This window comes from Mesoplodon mirus (assembly GCF_964341445.2).
Source record: "Mesoplodon mirus genome assembly, chromosome: 1".
Classification (NCBI taxonomy): Eukaryota; Metazoa; Chordata; class Mammalia; order Artiodactyla; family Ziphiidae; genus Mesoplodon; species Mesoplodon mirus.
Window position 1 is genome coordinate 222,567,705 of NC_138976.1, and position 16,511 is coordinate 222,584,215.

A 16,511-nucleotide genomic window follows, 5' to 3' on the forward strand; every position below is an offset into this window, starting at 1 on the left:
AAACTTTGCTATTCTCAATAAGAAGCTAACATTGTGAAAGCCATGATCAAGATTCAGGTTATTTTCCCTCCAGCATTTGTTTTCCCATTAGACTATGGCATTATTAAATGAAAGTTGAAACGACACTTTTAAAAAAAAAATCAGTAAGTTGTTGCCAATCAGTACATCAATACCTTTGCCCAGATTTCAGTGATTCCAAATACAGAAATGTAATGACCCAGGCTCACTTAATCGATTATTCAGTCTGGCTCTGGTTTTTGGCATTATCCAGACAGATAATAAAGCTTTTTTTTTTTTTTTTTTTTTGCTGTACGCGGGCCTCTCACTGTTGTGGCCTCTCCCGTTGCGGCCTCTCCCATTGCGGAGCACAGGCTCCGGACGCGCAGGCTCAGTGGCCATGGCTCACAGGCCCAGCCGCTCCGCAGCATGTGGGGTCTTCCCGGACTGGGGCATGAACCCATGTCCCCTGCATCGGCAGGTGGACTCTCAACCACTGCGCCACCAGGGAAGCCCATAAAGCATTTTTTAACATGGCTAGCTCTCTCTGTGTTTCTGTGTTATCTTTAATATTTTTTATTGAAGTACAGTTGATTTACAATGTTGAGCTTAATTTCTGCTGTACAGCAAAGTGACTCAGTTATACACATATATACATTCTTTTTTATATTCTTTTCCATTATGGTTTATTCCAGGAGATTGGATATAGTTACCTGTGATATACAGTAGGACCTTGTTGTTTATCCATTCTGAATGTAACAGTTTGTATCTACTAACCCCAAACTCCCAGTCCATCCCTCTCCCTCCCGCTTCCCCTCCCACCTTGGCAACCACAAGTCTGTTCTCTGTTTTTTCTGTGTTATCTTTAATTCCACTAAAGAAGTAGGAACTAAATGAGGTTCACCTAATTGGTGCCGATATTTGTAATTAAAAAATGTTTACTTCTCAATTGTTTAGCCTGTGGTTGACCAGAAGTCAGCCTTTCCTGGTACCAGGAAAGAGCCAGACCAACTCAGAACTCTTTGTACATGTGCATCCGTGGATTACCCAAAACTTCAGTGGCCTCTTTTGCCAGCGCACTGTCGGTGTTTTCAGTACAGTACTTCCCACGCGTTAATGTGCTTGTGAATCATCTGGAGATCTTGTTAAAATGCAGATTCTGACTCATTAGGTCTGGGGTGGGGCCTGAAAGCCTGGATTTCTGACCAGCACGCAGTGATAACCTATACTGATTGTTGTCAGACCATACTTTGAGTAGCAAGCTTTTAGTATTCTCCTCCAAATGTAGTATTCTCTTTCAAATCACTAAGGTAAAGAGATTCTCTGTGACCCTGGCAGTGCCTGCATTCCCTAAGTCTGATGTGCAATCAAGTGATTTTCTGGTATCTGTGGGAACTTGATCAGTTTTAAAACTGAAGGGCATCTGTATTCTTTTTTTTTTTTTTTTTTTTGGCTGTGTTGGGTCTTCGTTGCTGTGCACGGGCTTTTTCTAGTTGCAGTGAGAGGGGCTACTCTGTTGCGGTGTGTGGGCTTCTCACCGCGGTGGCTTCTTTTGTTGCGGAGCATGGGCTCTAGGCGCGAGGGCTTCAGTAGTTGTGGCTCATGGGCTCTAGAGCACAGGCTCAGTAGTTGTGGTGCACGGGCTTAGTTGCTCTGTGGCATGTGGGATCTTCCCGGACCAGGGCTCGAACCCATGTCCCCTGCATTGGCAGGCAGATTCTTAACCACGGCGCCACCAGGGAAGTCCCAGGGCATCTGTATTCTTTCACCTCTCCATTATATTTAATTTGCCTTCATGATATCTATCTCTTTTTAGAAATGTTACATGCAGAGAGGGGCCTCTGACTTGCCCGAGGTCACATTCAGTTGCCTGTAAGAGCCTCAGTTTCTGCTTTTTGAGCAGTGTCTTTCTAAGTGGAAATCAGCGTCTGTCCTCTTTCTAGCCTTTTGTTATACTCTAAATAATAGCTCAATTTCAGATCATCTGCTTGTAGAACTTTTAAAATAACAAGAAGAGACTTGCTAAAAATAACAGGGAAGAACCTTTCTGCTTATTAGTTGTCACAGTAAGACTACTCGGTTTCTGTACAGGGGTTTCTCTTAGCCAGGGGGTTTCTACAGAAGCAGCCCTGGAATGCATTCTTGGCGCTCAAGGGAGTTCTGTGTTACTTCCTGTCTCTCTGGTCTGTGAGCCTCCCCACCCCTGCTCTCTGCTGGGGAAACCAGCTAGGGCCTTGACTTGCTGTTTGGCTGACGACCTGATCACTCTTCAAGTGAAAACACCAAGAACATTTACTCTGTGTGTGATGCATTTTGTTTCTCTAATTTAATAATATATTACTGTTCTATTTAAATTTCTGAATCAGACGTCTGAGGTGTCCATTATTCAGAACTTCAGGAAGGGCAGATTTAAAGTGTTTTTTTTCATCATAATGTGTTTTTTGGTTGGTTTTTTTCTTCTATATTTGTTCAGTTGACTTTGGTCTTTCTGATTTAAGTACAGTGCTGTGTGTGTGTGTGTGTGTTTAACTGGTTTTTGTAAATAGTGCATTACTCTCCATAGGTTGATCCTTAGAATGCAGATCTCCTTGTGATAGTACTGGCGCTTGTGTGCTGCATTTATTCACAAGACTTCATTAGATGCGGTGTGTAAGAAGAGACACTTGGACGGGGGTATTAGGATTCTGTTCCTGCATTGACAGTAGCTCTCCTTGTGATCTTGAGTAATGTTGCTTGATCTCCATGGACCTTTATTTCTTTACAAAAAATAAGTGGGTTAGGTTACCTTTTACAGTTCTAACAGTCTAGAATTCTGCCCCTTAATATCTTCATTTCTTTTAGTTCTCGACAAGACCAACTGTGTTGTACTGATTACATATGAAGTAGATTCTTTTCTAAAACCATATTAAGAGACCCTTTAATTTCATTAGTAATTGATCTCAGTCTCATTTAGTTTGGGGAATTTGATGATAAAGTTTCCCGTAGGTAGCTAATCCTAGCCATGATTTGTGGGGGCACGTCCCTTTCTGTCCCAAGTAGTGATATTTTTTGACCTGTGTCCTACTTTGTTTTTCCCTGACCTTGTCCTTGATTTGTAAATCCATCTGGTTCTGGTCTGTAGGCTTTTGCGTAACTCATACACAGTGGTGGTCCAGGTATTCTGTCCTGGCATAACTAGTAGCTTGAGTAAAGGGAGAGACAGATCATTTATCATTCTGGTTTCTGTGACTGTAAGAGGAATGCATTTATGTAGAATTTTTTTTTGAATTACATCCTGATTCATTGTGACTTCCATTCATCTTGCCAGCAGATTTTCTCTGTTTTCTTGGATTTATAATCTTTGATTCTGCCTCTAGACAATATTATTAACTGCACAGTAGATGTGATTTGAATCACTAGTCAGAAAGACTCCATATAGTCTATTCTTCCATATTAAAAACCAAATTGTTTTTATCTGTTACCTCAAAATATTTTGTTAATAGAAGGTACATACTGTATATTTTATAGCTGATTTATCTTTTTTAAAAGACTAACTTTATAGGTGCATGAGAAAACTGAAAAGTTGTTTATCAGAGTCCAATGAATCACTTTCTCAGAGTGACTTTTACGTTTATTCATTCTGCTTAAGTTTATAAAATTGTCTTAGTAAGTAAACTGTGTGTTTTAAAATTAACCATCAACTCTAAATGTGAAAATTAAACAAAGCAAAAAATGAAATGGCTAACTTCATCAACATCAAAATCACTACGTGTATTGAGTATCTCCTGTGTGCAGGGGACATGGGCTGAGAGGGCAAAGAGAGGAAGGAGGAGATGCCACCGTGCCTTTAAGGGATGTTGACATGGGGCCAGAGCAGCTCGCTCAGTCTTCACCCTGCGGATTGTCCTTAACTGCAGAGGAAGACAAATTTTTCCCTACTTAGACTATTTCTCAACTCAGGATTAGTTGCTTCAGTGTAAGAAAATCATCTTTTCCTACATATAAAAATGGGTAAATCGGTAGTATGAGAACAACCAGCTTATAATGTGTAGGCAGGAAATAACAGTTAATTGCTGCTAAATATCTAAGCAGTTAATTAATCTAAGCAGTTAATTAAGTTAATTAATACTTAAGCCCAAGTACTTTAGTATCTTTCATCAACTTACTTATGTAGCTTCGATCAGCACACATCTGTTTAAGATTAACAAATCGTATCTACTTAAAAGCCATGATCTTTATCTACTTGGATGATCAGCATTCTTTCCTTTAAAAATGTTAAGATGGAGCAGTTTTTTCCTTCCCTCTCATATGGTGTAAAGTGCAAAGATTACACTGTAGAACGTAACAATAACATTTGAAATGCCATCACTAATAATCACCATGGAAACGAGATCTCTGATGTCACACTGCCCATATGATTTCTCAAAGGGCAAATATAACTGTGGATAGCCACTATTTAAAGAGCCACTTAATACCCCCAACAAAATGATTTTTTTTCCTTTAGGCAATTTTGGCTAGGCATCAGATCCAATCATGTTCCTGTTTCTGTTTGCCAAGCTAATTGCTGTGCATCAAGATGAACAGCTATTCCCCAAGCTCTCCCTACTACCTTCGTCATAAGCAGTATCCTATTTGTGTTCTTTCAAGTAGAAAATTAACATGGCCATTGGCCAAGAATTGTACCAGGCTGACGGATCAAACAATGATGATGAGAAACGAGGAAAATGTCTGAGTGTCTGATGACAGAAATCACTGAAGTCAGAGGCTGATAGCCATTTTGTTTAAACCTATTAAAAAGACAAAGAAGAGGGGAGAAGAGAAGAGCTTAAATACAGGATGAGCAAACGAGTCACCGTGGGATGACATCGTTCTAGATCATGATGCTCAGAGCTGTATGACTCTAAAGCCACATGTACAATCCCCACTAGTGAAAAAATCAATGTGCCTGAGACTTATAGCATCCGATATGGTTTCCTGGGACTGAAATTAATGGTCTTGTGCCCCAGAGCCACTGATTAATCAAATGATATGTGGGCAGAAAGTAACAGTTGTTTTGTTTCAATGAACTATGAATGACTGAGATTACTTACTGGGCCCCAGAAACTTGGCCTGTATTCCAGGCTGTAACACATCTCCCTCCTTTTGAGGTGAAGGTAGTTTTATTCTTTGCATTATAATCTAGTTGGGGAAAAAAAGGGTACATTTGTAACTAGATCTGTCTGGTAATGGGCTTGTAATCATTACCAAAATGCCTAGAAAAGCTTTTCCTTATTTTGGCTTACCTATTTGCTAATGGACACAGGAAGCCTGCCAAATGCAAACCAGTTTGTGCCGCATGTGTTAATATAGGACTTCTCAGAAAGGAAGGGAAAAGGCTGTTTGCTCTTTTTATAGCTTCTGTTTCATCCCTTTACATAATTTATCTTTTCATAAATTATCCCCTAACTATTCCCTAGTTAAGTGTACCTTAATAGGGTTCTGCATATTCCTCTGTTTCTTTCATTTTGATATTCTAACTGTGATCATGCATATTTCTTTTTTGGTGCATGTTCCAGTGGGATTTTGTTGTGGTGGTGAATATCTTTCTTTTCAGGAACAATAGGTACAACATAAAATATTGCTTTACAGGGCTTCCCTGGTGGCGCAGTGGTTGAGAGTCCGCCTGCCGATGCAGGGGACACGGGTTCGTGCCCCGATCCCGGAAGATCCCACATGCCGCGGAGCGGCTGGGCCCGCAAGCCATGGCCGCGGAGCCTGTGTGTCCGGAGCCTGTGCTCCGCAACGGGAGAGGCCACAGCAGTGAGAGGCCCGCGTACAGCAAAAAAAAAAAAATATTGCTTTACAACAAGAACTTTATTAATTTCATCGTCTTTATTAATCAGACTAGCACTGGTGACGTAGAATACTACTTAGCTTGGCGTCAGATTAGCTAAATGTGTGCTAAGTGGTGTCTGTATTGCTGTGGAGGCACTGATGCATAGCTCACTTCAGGCCTCTTTATTCCCTGACTTGATGTTTATTCACTTATAGATGAATCAGGTACCAGTTAGATAGTACATTGCATATCAAGTGCATTCGACCCACGTCTCACTTGGCATCACATGACTATATTAATTAATGCATGCTTTTCAAATATTCCCAAATAGGCCATTAGTCAGTTTCCACTGTTCGGATCTTGTGGGCAAGTGAATTTTTGGTGATGTTTCCTAGGCAGAAGCTAGTGGTACCAGTAGATAAGCTGACACTGGAGGAACAAGTGCTGTTGCTCTTCCCACATCCGTGCTGTCAAGTCTTGCTGTGTCTCCAAAACGTGCAGGTTAAAGTCTCGGAGGATAGCCTTGCTAATTTGGTTGACACACCTACATTTGTAGACTTTTTCTCCCCATTCTTGTTCCTTTTTGTTTATGGGTATTGGGAATGATAGCTGTATACTTCTGCTTGGGTAGAGGAATAGTGTTATATTATGTGGTTCCTAATAATATGCCCGAGAGGTCTGGGAGCTTTAATATAAAGGACCGCCTTTATTGTAAAGTTACATGCTTCGCGGGCTTTTTTCTGAGCAAGGACTCCTTTTCCAAAGTGGTCTAGCCTGCACTGCTCACCATCTGCTGTCTATGACAAAGGCTCTTTTATAGTTTGTTGCAGTGTTAACTCCTTACCAGTGTAACATTCATGTGATTAGTACTGTGCTTTTCTCTAAATGTTTGACATTGCTATAACCCATTCAATTTGATAAAGCTTTTCTCTTTTAGATCTGTTAGAGGCAGGGCTTTGGCAGATTCTTCCCGTTTGGGTGAGCAGGTAACTAAATAATGCTGGAAAATACTGATGCTCCCTTTTTTTTTTTTTTTTTTTTTAGCAACAACCAAGATACTGATATTATACAGCCTTTTTAGTTTGGGCATTTCTAATTCCAGCAGGACATACACAGGGGATTTCTTTGGTCAGTCTGGCTTAAACTGTTGACTCTAAGCAACGGCTCACATTTTCAAGACATTAAGTGGTGGATGTAGGTTTTAGATTGTAGCCACAGGGTAGTGTTTCCTTATGCACCTCATCCTGTGCCTCCCAGTGCATCCAGGTGTTCAGTTTGTCCACCCTTTGTGAATGAATCACTGATGTCTAGTATACCAGTCAGAAGCTCCAGATCTATACCCCGTGTGGTCTGTTACCTCTTACTGCAAATCCTACTAATTAGTGGTTGTCTGGGTTATTTATTGTGGTGGAACACACCACCCCAAAATTTAGTGGCTTCAAACAACCATTTTATTTGCTCAGGGATTCTCTAGGTCAGACATTCAGCAGGGCATGGAGAAGATGGCTTATCTCTGTTCCATGATGTCTAGGGCCTCGGCTGGAGTGGCTTGAATGGCTGGCAGCTGCTGGGGTGGCTTGCCTAGAGTCTGTCTTCTAGCTGGTAGCGGGTGCTTGGCTGAGACTGTCCACATGAGCACATTGCTGCTTCTCCACATGCCTTGAACTTCTCCTAGCATGAAGGCTGGCCTCTAAGAGGAGGGAGGAAAGGCCTCGGCTTAGAAGTTGCAGAACATCTTATATGCATCATTTATCGCTGTGTAATAAAAAAGCCACAAAACGTAGTGGCTGAAGACAACAAGCAGTCATCTCATGGTCTCTGTAGGTAAGGAATTCAGAAGGGACCTGGGACCTAGCTGGGTGCCTCTGGCTCAGAGCATCTCATAAAGCTGCATTTACAGTGTCAGCCGGGACTGTAATCATTTCAAGATTCAATTGGGATGGAAGGGTCACTTCCAAGTTCACTGTATGGTTTTTGGCAGACTTCAGTTTCTCACGGGCCGTTGGTCACAGGGCCACCGTTCCTCCCCATGCCATGTGGGCCTCTCTATGGGGCTGCTCATCACGTGGCAGCCTGCTTCCCCCAGCAGAGTGATCACAGAGACGGAGTCCCTTTGACATGGAAGCCTAGTCTTCATAACCTGGTCTCAGAAGAGAGCCGACGAGCCTAACGCCACCTTCAAGGGAAAGGGAGTACACATGACTGTGAATACCGGGAGACAGTGAACTTCGAGGGTCATTTTAGAGACTGCCTGCCGCGATGTGACTTCTGCCCCATTTTTTTTAGTTAAGGAAGTCATTGGGCCAGCCCAGATTTAAAGGGAAAGGAAAAAAATCCCACTTCTCACAGAGAGAGGCTCTGGTAGTGACCATCTTTGGATACTAAGTGAGCGAATACACTTTCATTAACTTGTGATTAAAAGGCATCCAGCCGCTTTCTACAGGAAACTTCATGTAGCCTTCTCCCAGGATGGACTGTCTTTGGACATACCTAGCGTCAAGGGTTCTTGTCCCCGTCCTGATGTCAGTATCTTCATGCAGCCATCATGCAGCACAGGCACACCTAACACTCTTAAGCAGTTTGGCAGGCCGCACAAGACGCACCTGCATCTGACCTTTGTCTGCCCTCTCTTCCATGAGGACATTCCTCTGTTTCCCCTTACAGGCCTGTCTAAACATCTCACGCTTTAGGTCTAAGATGTTGCCCATTTGTGTCTTCCTTCTAAGCTGTGGAATATAGAAGACCATCTTAGGCAAGGGTCCATGCTTTCCCTAGGGACGTTCCTTCCTCTCCATAAATACTGAAGATAGTTAATGCACCGTAAAGACTTCTTCCCCCCATTCGGGGAAGCAGTAAATTGTACATAACATAAAATTTGCCATTATAACCATTTTTAAGTATACAGTTCAGTGACATTAGTTACATTCACAGTGTTGTGCAACCATCACCACTATTTCCAAAACATTTTCATCACCCCAAACAGAAACTCTGCGCTCACTAAGCAGTAATTTCCCAGTTTCACCATCTCCTAAGCCCCTGGTAACTTCTGATCTACTTCCTGACTCTGTGAAATGGAATCATACAATATGTGTCCTTTTGTGTCTGGCTTATTTCACTTAGCATAATGTCTTGAAGGTTCATCTGTGCTTTACACACACACACACACGCACTCTTGGGTGGTTTCCATCTTTTGCTCATTGTAAATAATATTGCTATCACGTTGGTATACAAATGTCTATTTGAGTCTCTGCTTTCAGTTCCTTGTGTCTGTACCCAGAAGTGGAGTTGCTGGATCAGTGGTCATTGCATTTAACTTACTGAGGAGTCACCGAATTGTTTTCTACAGCTGCTGCATCATCGTACTTTCCCATCAGCAGTGCACAAGGGGCGCACTTTCTCCACATCCTTGCCTACACTTGTGATTTTCCTTTAAAAAATTTTTTTTTATTTTATAGCCATCCTAATGGTGTGAAGTAATGTTTTATTGGGGTTTTGGCTTACATTTCCTTAATGACCTAAATGATGTTGAACATCTTTTTGTGTGCTTATTTGTCATGTGTGTCTTTTAAAAAATGTCTATTCAAGTCCTTTGCTCATTTTTTAATTGGGTTGTTTGTCTTTTTGTTGTTGAGTTGTAGGAATTTTTAATATCCTCTGGCTACAAGACTCTTAAATGATCTGTGATTTGCAAATATTTTCTCCCATATATATTCATAAAGATAGTGGTCTGTAATTTTCTTTGTAGTGTCTTTGTCTGGCTTTGGTATCAAGGTATTGCTAGCCTCATAGGATGAGTTAGGAAGTATCCCTCTTCAGGTTTTTGGGTGTGTTTGAGAAGGATTGGTGTTAATTCTCTAAACATTTGGTAGAAATCACCAGTAAAGCCATCTGGTCCTGAGTTTTACTTTGATGGGAGGTTTTTGATTATTGAATCAATCTCTTTACTTGTTACAGGACTATATAGACTTCCTGTTTCTTCTTGAGTCAGTTTTCGTAGTTTATGTTTCTAGGAATTTGTCCATTTCAACTAGGTTATCCGATGTGTTGGTGTACATACATATTCATATTGTTATTCATATTCTCTTATAATTCTTTTCATTACTGTAAAGTCAGTAGTAATGTTTCCTCTTTCATTTCTAATTTTAGTGATTTGAGTCTTTTTTTTCTTTGTACTTTTTCATACTTTGTATGATTTCAGTCTTTTAAAATTGATTAAGACTTGTTTTATGGCCTGATATATGATCTAACCTGGAGAATGCTACGTGTCCACCGTGGAAAATGTGTATTCTGCTGTTGTTGGGTGATGCGTTCTGTTAGGTCTGACTGGTTTAAAGTGTTGTTCAAGTCCTCCGTTGTTGAAAGTGTGTGTGGCCGTCTCCAGCTCTTGTAGAACTATCTATTTCTCCCTTCAGTTCTGTCCATTTTTGCTTCATATATTTTGGGGCTCTGTCGTTCGATGTATACACGTTTATAATTGTTAAACCTTGATGAATTGAACCTTCCGTCAATTTGCAGCGTCCCTCTTTGTCTCTTACAAACTTTTTGTTACTTAAAATGTGTTTCATTTGATACTAAATCCACCCCAGCTCTTTTCTGGTTATGAGTTATTTTCTTAGTGATTACCTCAGGGATTGCAGTTAACATCGTAAATTTGTAACAACCTAGTTGGGCTAATACCATTTTAGTTTGAGTAATATGCAAATACTCTGTTCCTGTACATCTCTATCTCTCGTTTACATTGTTACTGTCACAGATTACATCTTTACACCTGTCTGACCTTTGACATAAATTTATAATTACTTTATGAACTTGCCTTTTAAATTATATAGGGAAAAAAGAGGAGTTACAAACCAAAAGAACAATCATATCAGCTTGTATGTTTACCTACGTAGTTATCTTTACCAGTGTTTACTTATTTCTTCACATGGCTTTGAGTTACTGCCTAATGTCCTTTTATTTCATCCTGAAGGATTCTTGTAGGATAGGTTTAGTGATAACAGATTTCCTTAGCTCTGGTTTATCTGGAAATGTCTCAATTTATCCTTTATCCTTGAAAAATACTTTTGCCAGATAAAGAATTTTTGGTTGACAGTTTTTTTTTTTCTTTCAGCACTTTAAATGTGTCACCCCACTTCCTTTCTGACCTCCATGGTTTCTGATATCAGCTCTTAATCTTATTGCGGATCCCTTGTATGTGACGAGTCACTTCTCTCTCGCTGCTTTCAAGATTCTGTCTTTGGTTTTCAACAGTTTGACTGGGGACTTCCCTGGTGGGCCAGTGGTTAAGACTCTGCGCTTTCACTGCAGAGGACCGGGTGTGATCCCTGGTCAGGGAACTAAGATCTCACATGCTGCTCGACACAGCCAAAAAAAAAAAAAATATATATATATATATATATATATATTTTTTTTTTTTTTTTTTTTTTTTTTGACTATAATGTTCCTCGGTGTGGATCTCTTTGAGTTTATCCTGCTTGGAACTTGTTGAACTTCCTAGGAGTGTAGTTTCGTGTCTTTCCTCAAATTTGGGAAGGTTTTGGCCATTATTTATTTTTTCTACCTTTTCTCTCTCTCATCTCCCTCTGAGACTCCTACGATGTGGTGTTAGTATGCTTGATGGTGGTGGTATAACACAGGTCCCTTATTTTAGCTATTGTACTTTTCAGCTCCAGTATTTGTTTGGTTCCTTTTTATTTTTATTTTATTTTATTTTTTTTTTTTATTTTTTTTTATTTTTTGCTGTACACGGGCCTCTCACTGTTGTGGCCTCTCCCGTTGCGGAGCACAGGCTCCGGACGCACAGGCCCAGCGGCCATGGCTCACGGGCCCAGCCGCTCCGCGGCATATGGGATCCTCCCAGACCGGGGCACGAACCCGTATCCCCTGCATCGGCAGGCGGACTCTCAACCACTGCGCCACCAGGGAGGCCCTGTTTGGTTCCTTTTTATAATTTCTATTTATTGGGTTCCCCCCTTTGTTCATACAGTGTTCTCATTTCCTTTAGTCCTTTTTATTTTCTTTTTTTAATTGAAATAGATTTGACATATAACTGTGTAAGTTTAAGATGTAGAACATGTTGATTTGTTACATTTATATAATGCAGTATCATTGCCATTGTAGTGTTACACCTCTAAGACATCACATGATTATCATTTCTTTTTTGTGGTGAGAATAATAAAGATCCAGTCTCTTAGCAGATTTGATGTTTATAACACAGTACTGTTGTCTGTAATCATTATATTGTGTATTAGATCACCAGGATTTATTTATCTACAGGTGTCAAGTTTGTACCCTTAAATGGCATCTCTCCTATTTCCCTACCCCGCAGCCACCGGTAGCCACCATTCTATGCTCTCTTTTTACAAGTTTGGCTTTTTCAGATTCCACAAGTGGTATACAGTATTTGTCTCTCTCTATCTGACTTATATCACTTGGCATAATGTCCTCAAGGTTTATCTATGTTGTTGCAAATGGTATGGAAATGAATTTCCACCTTTCTTAGGGCTGAATTATATTTCTCTGTGTGTGTGTGTGCGCGCGCGTGCGTGAGTGCGTGTGTGTGTGTGTGAACAGTTTTTTTATACATTTATTCATTGACAGATACTTAGGTCGTTTGCATATCTTGGCTATTGTGTATAATGCTACAATAAATATGGGGTGCAGATTTTCTTCAATATCCTGTTTTTATTTCCTTTGGATATATACCCAGAAGTGGAATCTGCTGGATCATATGGTAGTTCTAAATTTTTGAGGAACCTCTGTACTGTTTTCCATAGTGGGAAAAAACATTACCAACTTACATTCCAGCAGTGGTGTACTAGGCTTCCCTTTTCTTCATGTCCTTACCAGCACTTGTTATCTCTTGTCTTCTTGGTGATGGTCATTCTAACAGATGTGAGGTGCTATCACATTGTGGTTTTGACTTACATTTCCATGATGATTAGTGATGTTGAACACCTTTTCATGTACCTGTTGTCCATTTGAATGTCTTCTATGGCCAATAGGAAAAACGTCTATTTAGTTCCTCTGCCAATTTTTTTAATCAGATTATTTTTTATTGAGTTACATGAGTTTTTATATATTTTGGATATTAACTCCTTATCTAGTATATGGTTTGCAAATATAAATATCTTCTTCCATTCTGTAGGTTGCCTTTTCATTTTGTTCTTTTTGTTTTCTTTTTTTTTTTTTTTTTTTTGCAGTGCAAAGGCTTTTTTAGTTTGATGCAGTCCCACTTGTTGACTTCTGCTTTTGTTGTTTGTGCTCCTTTTTAGTTCTTTGACATGATTTCCTTTAGCTCCTTGAGCATAATTAAGACAGTTGACTTTGCCTAGTAATCACAATGTTTAAGATTCCTCAGGCATAGTTTCTGCCAACTTCTCTTTTTCTTGTGAATGAGTCTTAGTTTCTTGTTTTTGGTATGCTTTGCAATTTTTTGTTTAGAACTGCACACACTCAAGAATTATAAAAGTCAGATTCTCTCCCTCCTCAGGGATTGCTCTTGAGGGCTGCAGTCATCCACTTGTATTTTTTCAAGCTATTTTGGCAAAGTCAGTATTCTTTGTTGCATGTGCTCACTAAAATTTCTTGTTTCATTTTCTCTGCAATCAGCTGTGACCTGACAGGGATTTCCTTAAATGTCTGGATCTTTTTTAGAAAGGTGGTAAGGGAATATATCTCTTCAAATCTTACAATAGATACCCTTACTGCCCACCCGGGCTCCAGCTGGCCACTCTAGGAGAGGGGGATGGTAGTTGGTTCACATCTGCTGCCCTCTTACCAAAGGGCAGCGGCCTCTCCCTTCATCAGGCACTCCCCTGGTTGCTGTAAGTGCCTTATCAGGTTCTGGTGTCCCCATGTAGTTGGCTTTGATGGTTGTTTCCAGCTTACTGGTTGTTTCAGTAGAGGGACTGATCTCTAGCGTTTTCTACTCTACCATTTTCCTTCTTAAAGTCTTTTTTTTTTTTTTTAAAGACTATAAATAGAAGGGATCCCTTTTCCTACCGGGTTACCGATGACAGTCTTTAACTTCTACAGAAACTCACTAATGATTTGAGACATGAAGTAGTGAAAATGATCTGTGACATAGCATACATTCTGCCCTGGTGGGAATAGAGCCACTCATTTTTGAATTAGATGACTGTGGGCCCTCCTGTGTCAGACTTCCCATGAAGAATAAACCTAAGAGCTATAGGATAACCCTCCAGCATCTCCCTACTGTAAGTGTCACCCTACTGTAAGTTACCACAGTAGCTTCTATTTAGAGTCTCTATATGTGCTTTATAAGTTCTGCTTTTATTCTTTGTTCATTTTTACTTTGTTATCTTGGTGTACCCATTTCAGAAGGAACAGGGGAACCTTTAGGCTGCTGGGTAACTGGCTGAATCTCTTCTCCTGGGATAGTCTCTGTATCTTCCAAGGTGATGGAGAATAAATGTACTAACGTGCTGTGTTAATGGCTTGCAATAACCAACTGCTTTGAAGAGCTAAGATCATATGTGGGTAACCTTCTAAGAGTTTCCTTTTAACAGAACAGGAAAAAAAATTCTCTTTCAAAGATTTAGGGTCACTGAGTTAATTTGGCTCATTTTCAAACAGTCAGAAGAAAAACCTTTCCCCAACTCTGATACCAGTGTGTATTGTTGAAGAGTGAAATATTGCCATCCTACTAAGAGATCAATGAGATGTAGTAAAATCTCATTTCAGTAGCAAATGAATGAAACTAATGAATACATTTGCCTTGTATTAATGCTGCTAGTCATATATAAGCACTCAATAAATAGGTGATTAATTGAACCCAAAAGTAATTAAAACAGTTTTTTGAAGTTCTTTTTATTTCACTGATTTTTTTTTATTAAGTGATCATGACTTATCTCAATCTTTTGCATCTAATCAGAAAAATCAGAGGTTAAGTTTCAGAGGATAGATTTAGCATATTTTCTCTCTTTTTTCAAGTTTGGCTTTAGGAATGTGATGTGGGCTCAATTTTAATTCAGTCCAACACATAACTAGCCATGAAGCACAGCCCTGTGTCCTAACAAAGTCGTGTCAAAGAACAGGAATGAACCTCCAGATTTCAAATTCATTTTCCTTCTTCAGACATGAAAATGTCTATTAGGCTAGAGTTTTTCTTTTCTTGAAGATTCTAGGAGGTAAAACTCATTAATTTCCAGGCTCCTAGTATATCCTCAATAAATACTTGATTAAATGATTTCTTCCTCTATTAAGTCACATTAGAAATATCATGTTCTTTCTTTGTCCAGTTGGAATCACTAAATCCAAGTTTTTTCATTTGATTTTCCATATGCATGAAGAACTGATTTATTTCCCCATTTAAAGAAACATTCATGTAGTTGAAATAACTTAATCTTACCTTCTCTTTTTCATTTTTATTTATTTTTATTTTTTTTCATTTTTAAAAGTTGACAGTTAACTGTAGCAGATAGACAGCAAAGTTGATTAGATGTTTAAAAATGAATTGTTTAACTAGCCCCCACTTAGGTCAAGAACATAACCAACATCCCTGTTGACCCCACCCCATTGTAATCCCCTCCCCTCTCCTTGCCTTCCTCCTTCCCCTGTAGCCTCTTTTTCCCTACTTTCTTCTGTGTGTTTCTTTATATTCCACTACCTAATTATGAATCATTTATAAATAGTTTAGTTTTGTTGTTTTTAATTTTAGATAAGTGGGATCATTTTGGTATATTTTTGTTATTGTTCTGGCTACTTTCGTGCAACATTGTTTGTGAGATTAGGTCACATTGTGTGTGGCTATGTCCATTCATTTTCATTGATAGGCTGGATTCCATAACGCAAATATCTCACAATTTATGTCTTACTCTTGCTGGATATTTAGGTAGTTTCCAGTTTGGGCTTATGAATATTCTTATACATGTATCTTAAGGCCCATAAACACACATTTGTGTGGAATATATACCAAGGGGTGGCATTGCTGGATTTCAGGGAATACATATATTCAACTATAAGAGTCTGCAGAGTGGTTTTCCAAAGGGCTACCAATTTTCACTCCCACCAGGAATGTATAAGAATTTCAGTTGGTTCAGTATGATGTGTATGTAGTGGTGTTTCTTTGTAGTTTTAATTTACATTCCCTGATGACTAATGAAGTTGACTACCTTTTCATATGCTTGTTGGCCATTTAGATGTCCTCTTTTCTGAAGTGTCTGTGTGTGAGATATATTTTTTCAAAAATCCACAAGACATTATTACTACCATAATTATTGTTATATACAGTCCATATTCATTTAGATTTACTGGTATATTTATCACTTTCTTTGCTCTTCAATCTTTGCTGAATCTCTAAGGTAGTTTATTCATTTTCATTGATACATAGGATTCTATGATGTGGATATAGCACAGTTTATCTGTTTTACTACTGATGAGTATTTATTTGGGTAATTTGCAAGTATTGTTTTCTTTGTACCTAAAGAATCTAATTTAGTAATTGCTGATAGCAAATTATTCTAATTTTGATTGTATGAAATATCTTATTTTGCTTATTCTTAAAATAAGTTTTCACTGAGTATAGAATTCTGGGTTTGCATTTACTTTTTTTCAGCACCTTGAAGCTGTCTTTCCACTGTCTTCTGACTTTTAATGATGCAGTTAAGAAGTCAGATGTCTGTCTTTGAGGATATCCTCTGACTGCTTTTATGATTTTTTTAGTATCTTTATTTTTAGATCGTCTTTGTTTTCTCTG

General features: G+C 39.2%; 1 protein-coding gene across 1 annotated transcript in view; it reads left to right on the forward strand.

Annotated features, from left to right (window-relative positions):
* ELP3 (elongator acetyltransferase complex subunit 3) overlaps positions 1-16,511 on the forward strand; it is a 109,529-nt gene that overhangs the window by 81,277 nt on the left and 11,741 nt on the right. The gene's annotated exons all lie outside the window — the stretch shown is intronic.